Raw genomic sequence first — 13,304 nt, forward strand, 5'->3', positions numbered from 1 at the left:
GCTCACTCTATAGCCAAAGATGATGTTGAACTCCTGGTCCTTCAGCCTCTAACCACCTCTCAAGTTCTGGGACTGCAGACATGCCTCGCCACACATGGTTTTATGCAGTGCTGGGTATTGAACCCAGGGCTTCATGCACGCTAGGCAAGTACTTTACAAACTGAGCTATCTGCCTGGTCTCAGGTCTTGGTTCTGAGTACAGGTGACTTCAGGGTAACACTCAGGCTCTGGCTTCCTGGGCAGTGGCAGTGTAAGGACAGGGCTTTGAAGTCCCACTAAGTCCGCAGAGTCCTTAGGGTTCTGCCTGGTGTAGTGCTGAGAGGTGGTACCACCTCCAACCTCTCAGCAGCCTCGCTGCAGGATGCGGTGACCCAGGTCATTTTGCCTGGACTGGCAGGGTTTCTGGGAACACTCCTCTCTTCTATGGGGCCATGTCATGGGTGGTGGTGGGTTTTGTGTGTGTGTGTGTGTGTGTGTGTGTGTGTGTGTGTGTGTAGCTAGAGTTTTCCTGCCTTGCCCACAGTCAGGACAAATCTTTGTCACCCGCCAGTCCCACAGCCACTCAGACCCAACCAAGAAAACACAGAGGCTTATATTGCTTACAAACTGTATGGCCATTGTAGGCTTCTTGATAACTGTCCTTATAGCTTAAATTAATCCATTTCCATAAATCTATACTTTGCCACGTGGTTCGTGGCTTACCGGCATCTTCACATGCTGTTTGTCATGGCGGTGGCTGGCAGTGACTCCCTTTCCCTTCCTGTTCCTCTCTGTTAGTCCCACCTATACTTCCTGCCTGGCCACTGGCCAATCAGTGTTTTATTTATTGACCAATCAGAGCAATTTGACATACAGATCATCCCACAGCATGTGCGTGTGCGTGTGCGTGTGCGTGTATAGCTATATGGTTTATTTTTTTAAATAATTTATTCACTTTTATTTCATTTTTGTTGGTATTTTGCCTGCATGTATATCTGTGTGAGGTTGTCAGATCTTGAAGTTAGAGACAGTTGTGAGCTGCCATGTGGGTGCTGGGAATTGAACCTGAGTCCTCTGGAAGAGCAGTCAGTGCTCTTAACCACTGAGCCATCTCTCCAGCCCGCTATGTGGTTTATTAGTGCTGTGGGCTTCAGCATGGTCAGCTGAGGGATGTAGTGGGACGGGAGACTGGTGGACGGGAGTCGGGGAGGAGTAACTCCCTGGCCTTCATCAGCAATGGGTGGAAGGCAATGTGTCTACCTCTGTCCCCTTTAGAGCCTCAGGCCACACCAGGGCCTTGCAGGAGGGGCTGGACACCTCACTCTGGAGCTGCAATGCTGGTCCCCCAGCTGAGCAGGAATGTGGCCTGTACCCCCAGAAGCTTTCCACAAATCCCCTCAGGTCCCAAGGGATCATGGGGATGAGGGATTGAAGACCATCTCCTCTGGCTTGTCCCCCACTTCCCAGTGTGTACCCCAATAAGAAATGAGAAGCGGGGAGACAACACCTCTCAGGAGCCTCTTAGAAGCTGAGGCTTGTGATGATCTCAAAAGGGCAGTTAGCCAGTCCTCTGAGACAAGCAGTCAGGCCACGAAGAGGGAGGGAGACATTCAAGGAAAGAGAGAGGAGGAAGAGAAAGGAAAATGTCCACAGGCCTGCCACGTGGGCTGGAATTTCAATCCTTACCCAGTTGGCCATGCTTTCAACCTGACCCGGAACCTGTCAGTTCACCTCTCCCAGCCTCTAGAGGGTGCTGGAGAGCAAAGATAGACATCTTGCCCCAGGGGCATATGCAAAGTGGTTGTGTGTGCACACAGCTCCGGGGAGGCACTGGGTTTGGATGGTCCCTGCTGTTTTCCATGTTGGTCACACTTGCATCGGGAAGTTAAGTGGGACCCCTAGCCTGGTCCTTCTAAGAGCTGAGAAGACCCGAGCCAAGAGGGGCCTCAGACAGGCCATGGGCAGAGTACTGTGCATTCTACCTCTGAGCAGAGAGTGGTCCAGGGCAGGGTGGGCATCCAGCTCATGTACTCCATCACAGCTACCTGGTTGGCAAAAAGCTGCCCACCCCTATCCCCATGCCTTCCTGGCTACTCTGTTCCTTTCCTAGGTGACCTGGGACTCTCCTGCAATCCGGAAACCAAAGGGTTATACTTAGCACAGCAGTTGCCCCAGCTCTCTGTGTAATGTGCCCAAGACACAGCAGGAGCTAAATGTTTTAGCCCTCTTTCCCAGAAGGCAGGGAAGGTGCCCTTCCCTCCCAGGGACTGAGTGTGCCCACCCTTGCCTCTCCTGATGCATCTCGCTGTGTTCTGGAAGGACAGGGGTCCTCGTGAATGGACTGGTGTGGAGGGAGATGTAGACTGACTCGGGGGTACCTCCATAGAGCTGGGCGTAGGTCATACCAGCTGTGGCCTCAACAGAGAACTGCTTGGGGTGAGGAGCCTCCGGGAGGGATCGGGGAGCCTAGCTACTCAATTGTTCCAATGCACACTAACTCCACGGCCAGCCAGTCAGCTCTTGGGTCCAGAAACCTCAACATCCCAAAGGCACCTGGCTCGTTGCTGGGCCCCGGGTGACCTGGCGGCTTTTGGAGAGGTAGAAAGAAAGACTAGAGCTTAGGTCTGCCTTCTGTTTGGCTTCAGTCAGCTCTGGGCCTCACTTGGCCACAGTCCGGGTTTTCAAACTTCTTTAGTAATGAGCAGTTTCTTCGTGTGATATTCCAAATGAAACGTCAATAAAGGAAAAGAGATAAACCTGGGGGTGCTGTGCCTGCCCACGCTCACCCCTGCCACTGCCTCCAGGGACCCCAAGGCTCTCAGAGCAAGTCTGACGTTTTTCTGGCTCAGATATCCTATGAGTAATCGCTTTACCCTTTATCTAGTAGGGACAAGGCCAGGAAGGTTCTGGAAGCTAAGGGAGGTCTCCCTGTTCCCCCACACCCAGCCCTCCCTGCACTTCTGGGTGTGGGAAAGCTGGAAGGATAGTGGGATAACCCCCTCTGGGGAGCAGTCATTAACCGGCTTTATCTTTGTGAAGCAGCATCTTGTTGGACCAGGCTCTCACCTACATCCTTGCTGGGAGAGGGCATTGGACCCTGACTCTCTTTCCTCACTTCCCTGAAGGAACCCACGTTGCTGCCAACGCAGTGACCATCGGTGACGTGGCTGCTTCATGGAAAGGCTAGAGCAGAAACTAGGTTAACACATCGCCCAGCCCTACCATCGCCAGTGTCCACTATGTGATCGGTTGGTTTCCTCCTTCCTTCTCTCCTCTCCCTCATCCCTCCATCCCTCTGCCCCTCCCCCTTCCCTTTCTTCCTTCTGTTCGCTTCCTCTGTGATAGGGTCTCATGCAACTCAGACTGGCCTTGAAAGCAATATGTAGGTAGGATGGCCTCAAACTCCAGCTCCTCTGTCCTCCCAAATTCTGGGATGGTAAACATGTGCCCCTCCCCTCCCCTCCCCTCCCCTCCTCTCCCCTCCCCTCCCCTTCCCTCCGCTCCCCTCCCCTCTCCTCCCCTCCCCTTCTCTCACCCGAGCAAGCCTGGAGTAAATCTCTCCCCCAGCCCAGTCTGACTCTGGCCAGATCACAGTGGGGTGTGCAATGAAGGGTCAGCAGGGGAGCCGGAGAGGGTTAATGAGAAGTGTGTGAGCCCCACTCTAGGGGGAAGTTCAGTGTATATCCATCACTCCCCACCTCTCTCTACAAGCCTGGCAGGCGGGCACCGCCACTTTCCTGTCACAGATGAGAAAACTGAGGCTCGCAGCTTGGAGGCAGTGAGGCAAGACCTGCTCTCAGCCTGCCATCACTTGCTATGGGGTGGGGAAGCAGTGGGTGCTTCTCACAGTGAGGGGTCACCAACCAGGGTCTTCAGAAAAGACAAGGGCCAGTGGGCTGTGTGCATGGCTAATTCCTGTAATCCCAGGACTTGAAAAACAGAGGCAGGAGGATTATAAATTCCAAGCCAGCCTGGGCTACATAGTAAGACCAAAAGATAGAAATAACACAGAAACAAACCCAAGGGACCCAAGCAGGTGACAGAAGATGGAGTTCCCTGCCTTCTGGGGGCCCGGGGGTGTGTCTCCTCCACTGCTCAGCACCGGGGGGCGGGGGGGGTGTCTCCACACTGCTCAGCACTGGGGGGGTGGTGGTGTCTCCTCCACTGCTCAGCACTGGGGGGGTGTCTCCACACTGCTCAGCACTGGGGGGGGGTGTCTCCACACTGCTCAGCACTGGGGGGGGGGGTGTCTCCATCACTGCTCAGCACTGGGGGGGTGTCTCCACACTGCTCAGTACTGGGGGGGTGACTCCACATTGCTCAGCACTGGGGGGGGTGTCTCCACACTGCTCAGCACTGGGGGGGGTGTCTCCACACTGCTCAGTACTGGGGGGGTGACTCCACACTGCTCAGCACTGGGGGGGGGGTGTCTCCACACTGCTCAGCACTAGGGGGGGTGTCTCCACACTGCTCAGCACTAGGGGGGTGTCTCCTCCATTGCTCAGCACTGGGGGGGTGTCTCCACACTGCTCAGCACTGGGGGGTGTCTCCACACTGCTCAGCACTGGGGGGGTGTCTCCTCCATTGCTCAGCACTGGGGGGGTGTCTCCTCCATTGCTCAGCACTGGGGGGGGTGTCTCCTCCATTGCTCAGCACTGGGGGGGTGTCTCCACACTGCTCAGCACTGGGGGGTGTCTCCACACTGCTCAGCACTGGGGGGGTGTCTCCATCACTGCTCAGCACTGGGGGGGTGTCTCCACACTGCTCAGTACTGGGGGGGTGACTCCACATTGCTCAGCACTGGGGGGGGTGTCTCCACACTGCTCAGCACTGGGGGGGGGTGTCTCCACACTGCTCAGTACTGGGGGGGTGACTCCACACTGCTCAGCACTGGGGGGGGGTGTCTCCACACTGCTCAGCACTAGGGGGGGTGTCTCCACACTGCTCAGCACTAGGGGGGTGTCTCCTCCATTGCTCAGCACTGGGGGGGTGTCTCCACACTGCTCAGCACTGGGGGGTGTCTCCTCCGTTGCTCAGCACTGGGGGGGTGTCTCCTCCGTTGCTCAGCACTGGGGGGGTGTCTCCACACTGCTCAGCACTGGGGGGGGTGTCTCCTCCGTTGCTCAGCACTGGGGGGGGTGTCTCCACCACTGCTCAGCATGGGGGTGTGTCTCCACACTGCTCAGCACTGGGGGGGGTGTCTCCTCCACTGCTCAGCACTGGGGGGGTGTCTCCATACTGCTCAGCACTAGGGGGGTGTCTCCTCCATTGCTCAGTGCAGGGGTGGGGGGTGGGGGGGCAGGTGTTACCATTACATTCGTGCTAGATTTCTTTGAGCTAAACGTTGCCTCTTCAAGAGCAATAAGGACACAGGCCACTAGATGTGACATTTGGTATCAAAGAACAGTCTCAGCTGTCACAGTTTCCCCGTGACTCAGAGCTAGGGAATCCTGCCTAGAAGCTGAGGACCAGCAAACAGGACCAAGGTCGCACAGCATGCAGTTTCTCAGCTCTCCTGGAGACGGTGTGTGTGTGTGTGTGTGTGTGTGTGTGTGTGTGTGTGTGTGTACCAGAGAAAGTGTCACCCTGCTCTGTGCTCTGTCTAGCCAAGGGGCCCTGGGCTTGTCCCCGACTGGTGCCCCCGGGGCAAACAATAACCCCAGCACTCAATATATGACTGAACGACTGAACCTACCTCTACTGTCTGCCTGTTTTTTAAATTCTCTGGGGACATATTGTTGTGCCCCCCATGCCTCACCCTCCAGAGGTGGGGCAGGGGGTCAGGGGTCAGGGAAGGCAGCGTGGCTCACTCCCTGGGCTCTCTGTCTGGGATGTTCCCTAAGGCAATCCTCAGCTAGGTCTACCCTCCCAGTCTTTATACTCAGGCCCAGAGGATGACCTAGAAGGCAGCCTGACAGAAATTTCTAGAAACCCCTTGCTTCTTCTTTATCCCCAGTTAACTCAGATGGTTAAACTCCTGAAACGCCTGCTTTTCCTCAAAACCCAACTCCTCCAGGAAGGCTTCACCTGCTCCTAACAATTCCCTGCCTTCGCCAGTTTAGTCTTTCGGTCTCCCCAGACAAGAAGCCTCTTCCATACTGTGCAAGACCAGGGTCCCGTCCAAACCAGAGCTTGTTGGGTGAACGCAACAAGTGCTCGTGGCCCGCTGGCCTGCGCCGCCCCATGCGGGAAGCATGGCCCGCCAGCCAGCATGGCTGCTTGCTTGGTAACACTGAGAGATCTCTGCCCACCTTTGGTCTGTCCACAGCAGCTCTGCAAGGCAGGTACTTTCACTCCTAGTTTGCAGACAAAGGGAGTTTGGAGCAGAGAGGTGGAGTGACCTGCATGTGGCCACACAGTGAACCGCAGCGTGCCACCTGGGTACACTGGACTTCAAAGTGCCTTGCTTTCCATTGCGTGACTTAGGGCTCCCTGTCTCTCCCGCAGCATTGGCACAGAGCAGGGTGTACAGGGGACATTGGAAAGCAGTCACAGTTAGAACTGAATCCAGTCCCTAGGCAGGGCTTAGGTGCAGGGAGGACCCCGAGACTACCTTCTTCCCATTAGAGGACAGCCAAGACTGGGTGGGGGTGAGGGGTATGGACAGGGGCCACCATAAACAAGATGGGGGTAGAGTTTGGGAGAGTGGCAAAGAATGGGGTATCAGGCTGTGGGTGTGCCCAGGGTATTGGGGTAGAGTACATCAAAGACAGCTGCTCATACTAGGAGCTGAATGGGATTCCTGAAAGAGATAGAGACTTGGCCCGTGAGGGGGCGTGGGATGGGGAGGTATGCTTCCTAGAGAGGGACCCATGGCCAGGCTCTTCTGCGGACTGATTTCCCTTTCCACCCGGTGAGGGGTTAACCTCTCTGGCTGTTGTGTCTCTAGCCCTTTTACCAACTAGTCACCATCAATTACCTCTCACGCCCCCAGTCCAAACTTGCAGACACACAGCAGACTTGGATACGGGCCCTGGGCAGGAGCCCTTCTGTCAACTTCTCTCTGCCTCTCTATCGCTTTGGTGAAAAGACTTGGAGAAAGAGGAGAAATGAGAGGAGAGGAGACAGGAGGGGAGGAGAGGGGAGGGGAGGGGAGGGGAGGGAGGAGAGGGGAGGAGAGGAGAGAAGGGAGGGAAGGGGAGGGGAGAGGAGGGGAGGGGAGAAGGGAAGGAGGGGGAGGGAGGAGAGGAGAGAAGAGAGGGGAGGGGAGGGGAGGGGAGAAGAGAGGGAAGGGGAGGGGAGGGGAGGAGAGGGGAGGAGAGGGGAGAGGAAGGGGGAGGGAGGAGAGGGGAGGAGAGGAGAGAGGGAGAAAGGAGAGGAGAGAAGGGAGGGAAGGGGAGGGAAGAGGAGGGGAGGGGAGAAGGGAAGGAGGGGGAGGGAGGAGAGGAGAGAAGAGAGGGAAGGGGAGAGGAGGGGAGGGGAGGAGAGAGGGAAGGGGAGGGGAGGGGAGGAGAGGGGAGAAGAGAGGGAAGGGGAGGGGAGAGGAGGAGAGGGTAGCAAAGGAGAGGAGAGGGGAAGGGGAGGGAGGCGGGGGAGGGGAGGGGCAGGAGGGACTGATCCTAAGGCAAGATGCGGGGACTAGGTGAAGCATCTCACTTCTCTCCAGAGTTAAGCTTCCTATGCCCGTAGACCTGGGTCCTGCTGGCACCCAAGGGGAAGAGGAAAGAAGGAAAGAAGGACTTTCTTCTATCACAGTGAAAATTCTTCTAGAAAATACGCAGACTGCAGTCTGGCCGGCCAGCTCCCCTCCCCGGGAGTGGCACCATCCACTTACCCACAGGCTTCCAGATCACCTGGCCACACCCGCACAACCCCAAACTTCCCTGGTATTGAAGGTGACAGGTCAGGGCAGAGTACAGCCACTGTGCCGCTGGGTCCCACCACGGCTTCCTTTGTCGAGGCCACTGCAGGCTGCCGGCTGTCAGTCCCAGGCTTCTCCACCCCTGCCTCGTCTCTCTTCTGCGGCCTTAGGTGCCAAGTGCAGAGCTATAATGTGGCTGGTCATGCCATCCTCCCCTCAGCTGGGACCTCCCATAATTCTGTCTGGGCTACTCTTGGCTCCACTGTACCCCCAATTTGTGTCTTTGTGTCTTCTCAGAGCATATGGGGGTGGTCTTCTGAGGACTCTGCTCATCTTCTCAAATTTGGGTGTGTGTATGTCACAACCTGTGCCCCAAGTCAGAGCTGACGACCCATTCTCAATAAGCCAATTAAAAGAGTCAGATTAGACGCAGAAGCAGATAAAGGACTTAGCCACCATGGCCACACTGGGAAGAGGGGCAAAGATCCAGTGACTCCCCCACGAGTCTGTCTTGAGGTCCTAAAGTGTGATTAAAGTTTCGAGGACCAAAGATGTGCACATCCAAGCAGTCCTGGCCAAGGTGGGGTCCCGCCCACCAGTGAGCATTCTTGGGGTTAGCCTGACAAGCTGTTAGAAACGTGTGAAGTCTCATTCCGGGAGACAAGTTCCCCTCTCACTAGAGCGCTTTGCTTCTCCTAGCATGACATGTGGGGAGATTCCCATTTCATGAAGGTCCATTGTTTCAGTAGTCCGATAGCCAGACTGATCTTCTGTCAGGCTAGTTAAAATCCCCCTTTTGTTTTAACATTTCAACCATGAGGTGGAATGTACCCACCTCATGAAATAAACATAATAAACAGAATGTAAGTAGGAACTGATGCAGCCGGCACCAGAGGCCATGCTAAGATCCATTTTTCATAACCTTCTGGCCTTTAGTTACTTTTGGAAGGACGGACATGAGCAACCCCATCCCATTGGTCTGAGACGGGTCTCTTCATGAAGCCTCGGCTGTCCTTAATGCTCTCAAGTGTTTGGATACAGGCAAGTACTGCCCAACCTGACTTCATTTCTGTTCTGACAATTTCCTCCCTGTCTCTGAACGATATTCTCTGAAGATGTCACTGACTAGTCACCTAGTGGATTGTTCGCTCTGGTTCCCTGATGCCAGGAAAAGATTCATCCTGGTTGGTTTGATTCGCATTGGCCAGCATGAGATTGGAGGGGGAAATCCCCACTTTTTGGGGTCCATTGTTTAAATAGTCTAATAGGTTGGGACACACAAGTATCCCTTTAGAGTGCTTTCATTTCTGTCAGGCCCATTACACTCTGATGTCCCTCGTCCTGCAGAGGATGACCTGGGGACCTGGGGAGGGAAGATGAATGGCGGGAAGTGTGTTCTGGGAAATGAGCCCCCAGGATGAGCAGGAGCGGTGGGACACAGCACATGACCTGCTTCTTCCCCCTGCTTTCTAGACATCCAGCTTTCATCTGGTGACAGTATGGACCTAACATTTTCTAGGTCCATATCAGGGTACAGAGTGCATCATTGTGAAAGCTGGTGATAATGTGCAGCTCATGGAATCCAGAAGTGACCCTTCCTCCGACTCAGCTTCAAGTTGTGTCTCTAAAATGCAGGGTGGAGGTGAGCGGCCCACCCCTACCCTGATATGGGTTACTCAAAACCCTTCAGGCCAAGTTGCAGTCTTAGCATGGCTTAGTGCTTTGGAAAGGGCAGTCTGTACCATCACTGCCCTGGCTCCTGAGCACAAGACCCTGGGGGAGCCTTATATGGGGGTGTCTATCCCCCCTTGTTATATACACCTGGCTCAGGACAGGAGGCTGGAGTCGTGGAGAGACAGACAGTTAACTTTCCCCAAAGTCTCTTCATCTTCCTCTAGACCTCAGGATCCTTTAATGAGTCCTTGTTCTGTAAGCCCATGGCCATCCCAAGACAGTAGAACTATGGTTCTCAACCTTCCTAATGCTGTGACCCTTTAATACAGTTCCTCATGGTGTGGTGATCCCCAACCATAAAACTATTTCATTGCTACTTCATTACTGCAATTTTGCTACTGTTATGAATTGTAATGTAAATATCTGATGTGAAGGATATCTGACATGTAACCCAAAGGGATCATGACCCACGGGTTGAGAACCCCTGCTGTAGAAGGTGGTGATGAGTGGGATGGAAGAGCAGGCTACTGGGAGTCCTCGGGGTCCAGAGCCTCTGTTATACCATGATGAGGGACAGGGACTCCTTGACAAGGCGTTCTTGGGATGTTAGAGGCAGGCAAGTGAGACATTTGACGTCTTTCCTTTCCTGTGCCTCAGCAGCATGGTCATGGACCAGATGAGGAAACCCCTGGGAGGGCTCTGGGTCAGCAAACATTGACTAACAGTAAAGTCCCTGCCGTGAGAGAGCCATCCAGGAGGTGCGCCCAGGACAGAGATGATGGACATGATGGGACGGGGTGAGCAGGAGCCCTGTAACATTGCTCCATTGGAAATCGGGGTACCCAAGAGGTAACTTGGGATCCTATCAAGCCCCAGTACTGTGTGCAGAGGGGTGAAGGTGGTGGTGTAACCTTTTCGGGCCAACAGGGAGATTGCTGGGCTCCCAATCTCAGAGGCCCAGCAGATCTGGGTGAGGGTTGGGACTGGTTGGTCCCTCTCTTCCCACAGGTATCAGAGCCCCCTCTTGTTCCCAGGGGAGCCTGGGAACAGCTGGGCCAAAGCCCAACCAGGAATTTTTCCAGGCTGGTTCCTATATCCAAGGGTGGGGGCTTTGGGGAGCTCTTAAGGAAGACACAAGGAGTTGGAGAAGGGGACTTTGTGGAAAGGGTACAGAGCCGAGACAAGGGTGAGTCTGCAGGCAGAGAGGTAGCCAGGGGCCCTAGGGAGAATGGGGGGTACTGAGTATATCCCCAAATTCTGTTCCTAAGATGAACTGTGAACCTGAGCTAGGACTGATAGAGCTTTGCCTTCACCCTCATCCCTCCCTGGGCTCGTGGCCGCTCTGGGCAGCTGGCCTACCTACGTTCCTGAATGCTGGGGTAGGTTTGAATCACCACGCAGGCCTGGCCTCCTTCCGCCCCCATCAATCCCCTGGCTTCAGTTCCCGGGCAACGTCTAGGGGGTGGTGATCAGGAGGAACAAGGGCCTCTGTCTGCCCAGCTGCCTCTCCCTTTGGACTCTGCCAGACTCCACAGTGCATACGTGGTCTTCCACAGGTCCTCTTCCTCCGGGCCACTGACTAACCCCAGAACCGCTCAGCTTCCCGTTCTCAGGGTTGCAAAGTCCGTGCCAAATTCTCTCCAGCGAAGCTTCCCTGGAAGCTTCCCAGAAGATCCCCATTCACCCCCGGGCCCTAGCTCCTGATGTCTGCAGACCAGACAAAGGCTGGGATAAGCATCCCGCCCCGCCCCCTCTCCCCCAATAAACCAAGATTTCTGCCTCGGAGGTCTAACACGCAACTGTTAGGAGGTGTCAGAAAAATGCAACTGGGAGGTCAAAGAATGCAGGCCCGCCTAGCGGTGGCGGCACACTCATCCCAGCATTCCGGAGGCAGAGGCAGGAGGATGTCTGTGAGTTTGAGGCCAGCCTGGTCTACAGAGAGAGTTCCAGGACAGTCAGGGCTACACAGAGAGAAAACAACAACAGCAGCAGCAGCAGCAACAACTCAAAACAAACAAGCAAAAAGAATGCTAGGTTCAGGAGGCAACTCTCACCCTCTTCCCAAGACCTGTGCGGTTTGAGCCGGAGTTGAGGAGTGCATAATGTAGTCACTAGGGGGCGCTCGGCCACCACCGGGAGATCGTGAACTTGGGCGAGCCAGTCTGCGTGAGGGAGGACGCGTGTGTCAATGTGCATGCGTTCGTGTGTGTGTGTGTGTGTGCGTGTGTGTGTGTGTGTGTGGTATGTGAGGTGGGGGAGAAGACCAGGGGTCACTCCGGGATTCCAACAAATCTGTGTCCCTCTCCCCACGGGTCCCTGCCAGCTCTCCGCCCTCCCCCCACCTTCTCCAATAATCCCAGGAAAGGGTATTGCTCTCAGACCCTGTCCGCACATAACCTCATTCCCGTGTCTCCCCTGATTCCCAACACCCAGTGTGTCCAATGTGCCCCTGGACCCAGTCTGAAGGGGTGCACGGATAATTTTCAGGCTGTGAGCCCTGGTGGGGGTTTTAGCTCTCCACTTCTCAGTGGTGGCCTAGGGGCTCCTAGAAGGCGGTGCCTGGCCCAGCCTGGCCTCGCCCCCGGGGCGGGTCTGGGGCGTGGCATTTGGGGGCGGGGCCAGACCCCCTTTTTTTTCCACCGCTGTTAGCGGTGAGAAGCGCAGAGGCTTGGGGCAGCCGAGCTGCAGCGAGGCCGTGGCGCTGGGGGCGAGCTGAGCGGCGGCAGCGGAGCTCTGTCGCGAGACGCAGCGACAAGGCAGACTATTCAGCGGACTCACCGGCCAGGGAGTCTCCGCGCTGGGATTTGATATTCAAACCTCTTTTTTTTCTTAAACGTTTTAAAAACTGTATTGTTTTGCGCTTTAATTTATTTTTGCTTCTTATTCCCGTCTTGATCGTGCCAACGGTTTGGGGAGGTTGCTCCTTCACTCCCTCAAATCACTTCGGATTTTGGAAATCAGCAGAGAAAAGAGGCAGCAAGAGCTCCAGAGGGAAGTCGAGGAAGCGAGAGACCGGTCAGAGAGAGCGCGCTGGCGAGCGAGCAGAGAGAAGGACAGGGGCAAAGTGACTGACCTGCTTTTGGGGGTGACCGTCAGAGCGCGGCGTGAGCCCTCCCCCTTGGGATCTTGCATCGGACCAGTCGCGCTGACGGATAGACAGACAGACACCGCCCCCAGCCCCAGCGCCCACCTCCTCGCCGGCGGGCTGCCGACGGTGGACGCGGCGGCGAGCCGCGAGCAGGAGCCGAAGCCCGCGCCCGGAGGCGGGGTGGAGGGGGTCGGGGCTCGCGGGATTGCACTGAAACTTTTCGTCCAACTTCTGGGCTCTTCTCGCTCGGGAGTAGCCGTGGTCTGCGCCGGAGGAGGCAAACCGATCGGAGCTGGGAGAAGTGCTAGCTCGGGCCTGGAGGAGCCGGGGCCCGAGAAGAGAGAGGAGGAAGATAAGGAAGAGGAGAGGGGGCCGCAGTGGGCGCTCGGCTCGCGGGAGCCGGGCTCATGGACGGGTGAGGCGGCCGTGTGCGCAGACAGTGCTCCAGCCGCGCGCGCGCCCCAGGCCCCGGCCCGGGCCTCGGTTCCAGAAGGGAGAGGAGCCCGCCAAGGCGCGCAAGAGAGCGGGCTGCCTCGCAGTCCGAGCCGGAGAGGGAGCGCGAGCCGCGCCGGCCCCGGACGGGCCTCCGAAACCATGAACTTTCTGCTCTCTTGGGTGCACTGGACCCTGGCTTTACTGCTGTACCTCCACCATGCCAAGGTAAGCGGTCGTGCCCGCCTGGTGTCGCCGGGCCGTGGCGAGCGCCTCTCCCGCTTGGGGACGTGCGTGCGTGCGAGCGCGCGCGTGGGGGCTTCGTGTCCC

Source organism: Peromyscus maniculatus, chromosome 21, assembly GCF_049852395.1.
Source record: "Peromyscus maniculatus bairdii isolate BWxNUB_F1_BW_parent chromosome 21, HU_Pman_BW_mat_3.1, whole genome shotgun sequence".
NCBI classification, from domain to species: domain Eukaryota; kingdom Metazoa; phylum Chordata; class Mammalia; order Rodentia; family Cricetidae; genus Peromyscus; species Peromyscus maniculatus.